The following is a 6,536-nucleotide window of genomic DNA, read 5'->3' as shown; positions in this document are numbered from 1 at the left end:
TAGAGTGTTCCAATAGAGTCTCATTGACTGGGATAGAGTGTTCCAATAGGGTCTCATAGACTGGGATAGAGTGTTCCAATAGTGTCTCAGACTGGGATGGAGTGTTCCAATAGTGTCTCAGACTGGGATAGTGTGTTCCAATAGTGTCTCACACTGGGATAGAGTGTTCCAATAGTGTTTCAGACAGGGATAGAGTGTTCCAATAGTGTCTCATAGACTGGGATAGAGTGTTCCAATAGTGTCTCAGACTGGGATAGAGTGTTCCAATCGTGTCTCATAGACTGGGATAGAGTGTTCCAATCGTGTCTCAGACTGGGATAGAGTGTTCCAATAGTGTCTCAGACTGGGATAGTGTGTTCCAATAATGTCTCATAGACTGGGATAGAGTGTTCCAATAGTGTCTCACCCTGGGATGGAGTGTTCCAATAGTGTCTCAGACTGGGATAGTGTGTTCCAATAGTGTCTCAGACTGGGATAGTGTGTTCCAATAGTTTCTCAGAGTGGGATAGAGTGTTCCAAAAGTGTCTCAGACTGGGATAGAGTGTTTCAATAGTGTTTCAGACTGGGATAGAGTGTTTCAAACTGGGATAGAATGTTCCAATAGTGTCTCAGACTGGGATAGAGTGTTCCAATAGTGTTTCAGACTGGGATAGAGTGTTTCAATAGTGTTTCAGACTGGGATAGATTGTTCCAATAGTGTCTCAGACTGGGATAGATTGTTCCAATAGTGTCTCAGACTGGGATAGAGTGTTCCAATAGTGTCTCAGACTGGGATAGAGTGTTCCAATAGTGTCTCAGACTGGGATAGAGTGTTCCAATAGTGTCTCAGACTTGGATAGACTGTTCCAATAGTGTCTCATTGACTGGGATAGAGTGTTCCAATAGTGTCTCATAGACTGGGATAGTGTGTTCCAATCGTGTCTCATAGACTGGGATAGAGTGTTCCAATAGTGTCTCAGACTGGGATAGACTGTTCCAATAGTGTCTCATTGACTGGGATAGAGTGTTCCAATAGTGTCTCATAGACTGGGATAGTGTGTTCCAATAGTGTCTCTTAGACTGGGAGAGAGTGTTCCAATAGTGTCTCAGACTGGGATAGAGTTTTCCAACAGTGTCTGATAGACTGGGATAGAGTGTTCCAATAGTGTCTCAGACTGGGATAGAGTGTTCCAATAGTGTCTCAGACTGGGATAGAGTGTTCCAATAGTGTCTCAGACTGGGATAGAGTGTTCCAATAGCATCTCAGACTGGGATAGAGTGTTCCAATAGTGTCTCAGACTGGGATAGAGTGTTCCAATAGTGTCTCAGACTGGGATAGAGTGTTCCAATAGTGTCTGATAGACTGGGATAGAGTGTTCCAATAGTGTCTCAGACTGGGATAGAGTGTTTCAATAGTGTCTCAGACTTGGATAGAGTGTTCCAATAGTGTCTCATAGACTGGGATAGAGTGTTCCAATGGCGTCTCATAGACTGGGATAGAGTGTTCCAATAGTGTCTGATAGACTGGGATAGAGTGTTCCAATAGTGTCTCAGACTGGGATAGAGTGTTCCAATAGTGTCTCAGACTGGGATAGAGTGTTCCAATAGTGCCTCATAGACTGGGATAAAGTGTTCCAATAGTGTCTCAGACTGGGATAGAGTGTTCCAATAGTGCCTCATAGACTGGGATAGAGTGTTCCAATAGTGTCTCATAGACTGGGATAGAGTGTTCCAATAGTGTCTCATAGACTGGGATAGAGTGTTCCAATAGTGTCTCAGACTGGGATAGAGTGTTCCAATAGTGTCTCAGACTGGGATAGTGTTCCAATAGTGTGTCAGGCTGGGATAGAGTGTTCCAATAGTGTCTCAGGCTGGGATAGAGTGTTCCAATAGTGTCTGATAGACTGGGATAGTGTGTTCCAATAGTGTCTCATAGACTGGGATAGTGTGTTCCAATAGTGTCTCATAGACTGGGATATTGTTCCAATAGTGTCTCAGACTGGGATAGAGTGTTCCAATAGTGTCTCAGACTGGGATAGAGTGTTCCAATAGTGTATCATAGACTGGGATAGTGTGTTCCAATAGTGTCTCAGACTGGGATAGAATGTTCCAATAGTGTCTCAGACTGGGATAGAGTGTTCCAATAGTGCCGCATAGACTGGGATAGAGTGTTCCAATAGTGTCTCAGACTGGGATAGAGTGTTCCAATAGTGTCGCATAGACTGGGATAGAGTGTTCCAATAGTGTGTCAGGCTGGGATAGAGTGTTCCAATCGTGTCTCAGACTGGGATAGAATGTTCCAATAGTGTCTCAGACTGGGACAGAGTGTTGCAATAGTGTCTCAGACTGGGATAGAGTGTTTCAATAGTGTCTCAGACTGGGATAGAGTGTTCCAATAGTGTCTGATAGACTGGGATAGAGTGTTCCAATAGTGTCTCATACTAGGATAGAGTGTTTCAATAGTGTCTCAGACTGCGATAGAGTGTTCCAATAGTGTCTCATAGACTGGGATCGAGTGTTCCAATAGTGCCTCATAGACTGGGATAGAGTGTTCCAATAGTGTCTCATAGACTGGGATAGAGTGTTCCAATAGTGTCTCAGACTGGGATAGAGTGTTCCAATAGTGTCTCATAGACTGGGATAGTGTGTTCCAATAGTGTCTCAGACTGGGATAGAGTGTTCCAATTGTGTCTCATAGACTGGGATAGAGTGTTCCAATAGTGTCTCATAGACTGGGATAGAGTGTTCCAATAGTGTCTCAGACTGGGATAGAGTGTTCCAATAGTGTCTCAGACTGGGATAGAGTGTTCCAATAGTGTCTCATAGACTGGGAGAGTGTGTTCCAATCGTGTCTCAGACTGGGATAGAGTGTTCCAATTGTGTCTCATAGACTGGGATAGAGTGTTCCAATAGTGTCTCATAGACTGGGATAGAGTGTTCCAATAGTGTCTCAGACTGGGATAGTGTGTTCCAATAGTGTATCATAGACTGGGATAGAGTGTTCCAATCGTGTCTCAGACTGGGATAGTGTTCCAATAATGTCTCAGACTGGGATAGAGTGATCCAATAGTGTCTCAGACTGGGATAGTGTTCCAATAGTGTCTCAGACTGGGATAGAGTGTTCCAATAGTGTCTCATAGACTGGGATAGAGTGTTCCAATAGTGTCTCAGACTGGGATAGAGTGTTCCAATAGTGTCTCAGACTGGGATAGAGTGTTCCAATAGTGTCTCAGACTGGTATAGTGTGTTCCAATAGTGTCTCATAGACTGGGATAGAGTGTTCCAATAGTGTCTCAGACTGGGATAGTGTTCCAATCGTGTCTCATAGACTGGGATAGAGTGTTCCAATAGTGTCTCAGACTGGGATAGAGTGATCCAATAGTGTCTCAGACTGGGATAGTGTTCCAATAGTGTCTCAGACTGGGATAGAGTGTTCCAATAGTGTCTCATAGACTGGGATAGAGTGTTCCAATAGTGTCTCAGACTGGGATAGAGTGTTCCAATAGTGTCTCAGACTGGGATAGAGTGTTCCAATAGTGTCTCAGACTGGTATAGTGTGTTCCAATAGTGTCTCATAGACTGGGATAGAGTGTTCCAATAGTGTCTCAGACTGGGATGGAGTGTTGCAATAGTGTCTCAGAATGGGATAGTGTGTTCCAATAGTGTCTCAGACTGGGATAGAGCGTTCCAATATTGTCTCAGACTGGGATAGAGTGTTCCAATAGTGCCTCAGACTGGGATAGAGTGTTCCAATAGTGTCTCAGACTGGGATAGAGTTTTCCAATAGTGTCACATAGACTGGGATAGAGTGTTCCAATAGTGTCTCAGACTGGGATAGAGTTTTCCAATCGTGTCACATAGACTGGGATAGAGTGTTCCAATAGTGCCTCAGACTGGGATAGAGTGTTCCAATAGTGTCTCAGACTGGGATAGAGTTTTCCAATAGTGTCACATAGACTGGGATAGAGTGTTCCAATAGTGTCTCAGACTGGGATAGAGTGTTCCAATAGTGTCTCAGACTGGGATAGAGTTTTCCAATAGTGTCACATAGACTGGGATAGAGTGTTCCAATAGTGTCTCAGACTGGGATAGAGTCATAGAGTTATACAGCACAGAAAGAGGCCCTTCGGCCCATCGTGTCTGCGCCGTCCATCAATCCCTGTCCGGTCTAATCCCATTTTCCAGCATTTGATCCATAGCCTTGTATGGAATGGCATTTCAAGTGCTCATCCAAATGCTTCTTGAATGTTGTAAGGGTTCCTGCCTCTACCACCCTTTCAGGCAGTGAGTTCCAGATTCCAACCACCCTCTGGGTGAAAAAGTTCCTCCTCAAATCCCCTCTAAACCTCCTGCCCCTTACCTTGAATCTATGCCCCCTTGTTATTGACCCCCCCTACTAAGGGGAAAAGTTCCTCTTTATCTACCCTATCTATGCCCATCATTTTGTACACCTCAATCAGGTCCCCCCTCAGCCTTCTTTGCTCCAAGGAAAACAACCCCAGCCTGTTTAGTCTTTCTTCATAGCTGAGGCGCTCCATCCCAGGTAACATCCTGGTGAATCTTCTCTGCACCCTCTCCAAAGCAGTCACATCCTTCCTATAGTGAGGCGACCAGAACTGCACACAGTACTCCAGCTGTGGCCTCACCAGCGTTTTGTACAGCTCCATCATAACCTCCCTGCTCTTATATTCTATGCCTCGGCTAATGAAGGCAAGTATCCCATATGCCATTTTAACCAGCTTATCTACCTGTTCCGTTGCCTTCAGGGATCTATGTACATGTACACCAAGGTCCCTCTGACCCTCTGTACTTCCTAGGGTCCTACCACTCATTGTGTATTCCCTTGCCTTATTTGTCCGTCCAAAATGCATCACCTCGCACTTTTCAGGGTTAAATTCCATTTGCCACTTTTCCGCCCATCTGACCAACCCGTTTATATCGTCCTGTAGCCCGAGGCTTTCCTCCTCGCAATTTACCACCCCACCAATTTTCGTGTCATCTGCGAACTTACTGATCATACCTTTTACATTCTCATCCAAATCATTTATGTAGATCGCAAACAGCAAGGGACCCAGCACCGATCCCCGAGGTACCCCACTGGACACAGGCTTCCAGTCACAAAAGCAACTTTCGACCATCACCCTCTGCCTCCTGCCACTCAGCCAGTTTAGGATCCAACGTGCCAAGGCACCCTGGATCCCATGGGCTCTTACCTTCTTGACCAGTCTCCTATGCGGGACTTTGTCAAAAGCTTTACTGAAGTCCATGTAAACCACATCCACAGCATTTCCCTCATCCACACACCTAGTCACCCCCTCGAAAAATTCAATCAGATTGGTCAGACATGATTTACCCTTGACAAAGCCATGCTGACTATCCCCGATTAATCCTTGCCTCTCCAAGTGGAGACTAATTTTGTCCCTCAGAATTTTTTTCCAATAATTTCCCTACCACAGATGTTAGGCTCACTGGCCTGTACTTCCCTGGTTTATCCTGCTACCCTTCTTGAATAATGGTACTACGTTAGCTGTTCTCCAGTCCTCTGGTACATCCCCTGTGGCCAGAGAGGTTCTGAAAATTTGTGTCAGAGCCCTGCAATCTCCTCCTTTGCCTCACACAAACAGCCTGGGATACATCTCGTCCGGGCCTGGGGATTTATCCACTTTTTGGCCTGCTAAAACCGCTAGTACCTCCTCCCTCTCGATGCTAATATGTTCAAGTATGTCACAGTCCCCCTTGCCCGATTTCTATGTCTACATCGTTTTTCTCCATAGTAAACACAGATGCAAAAAATTCATTTAAAACCCCGCCTACATCATCTGGCTCCACACACAGATTGCCACTTTGGTCCCTAATGGGCCCTACCCGTTCCCTGGTTATCCTCTTGCCCCTTAATATACTTATAAAACATCTTAGGATTTTCCTTTATTTTGCTCGCCAGTGTTATTTCATGGCCCCTCCTCGCCCTCCTAATTTCTTTTTTAAGTATGCCCCTGCACTTTTTATACTCCTCTAGGGCTTCCTCCGTCTTTAGTCTTTTGTAACTGCCAAAAGCCCCCCTTTTTTTTCCTAATGCATTTTTGTATATCCCCTGTCATCCAAGGTTCCCTTTGCTCGTTGGTCCCACCCTTGACCTTTACAGGAACATGTTGGCGTTGTACTCTCTCTATTTCCCTTCTGAAAGTCTCCCACTGTTTTGATGTGGATTTTCCTATAAGTAGCTGCTCCAGTCCACTTTGGCCAGATCCTGCCTTATCATATTAAAATCGGCCTTCCCCCAATTAGAACCCTTATTTCCGGCCGTCTTTGTCTTTTTCCATGACCACCTTAAATCTCACCGAATTATGGTCACTGTCGCCAAAATGCTCTCCTACTGACACTGTCCACACACTTGCCTGGCTACATTCCCTAGAATTAGGTCCAGTGCCGCCCCCTCTCTTGTAGGACTTTCTGCATGTTGGCTCAAAAAGCTCTCCTGGATGCACTTTTAAGAATTCTGCACCCTCTAAGCCTTTCACACTCTGACTATCCCAATTAATATTGGGGAAGTTGAAAAT

The sequence above is a fragment of the Somniosus microcephalus genome, chromosome 6, assembly GCF_052327205.1.
Source record: "Somniosus microcephalus isolate GS21.2 chromosome 6, FLI_Smic_1.0, whole genome shotgun sequence".
Lineage (NCBI taxonomy): Eukaryota > Metazoa > Chordata > Chondrichthyes > Squaliformes > Somniosidae > Somniosus > Somniosus microcephalus.
The sequence above is the reverse complement of the archived record's forward strand: the minus strand, read 5'-3'. Positions refer to the sequence as shown.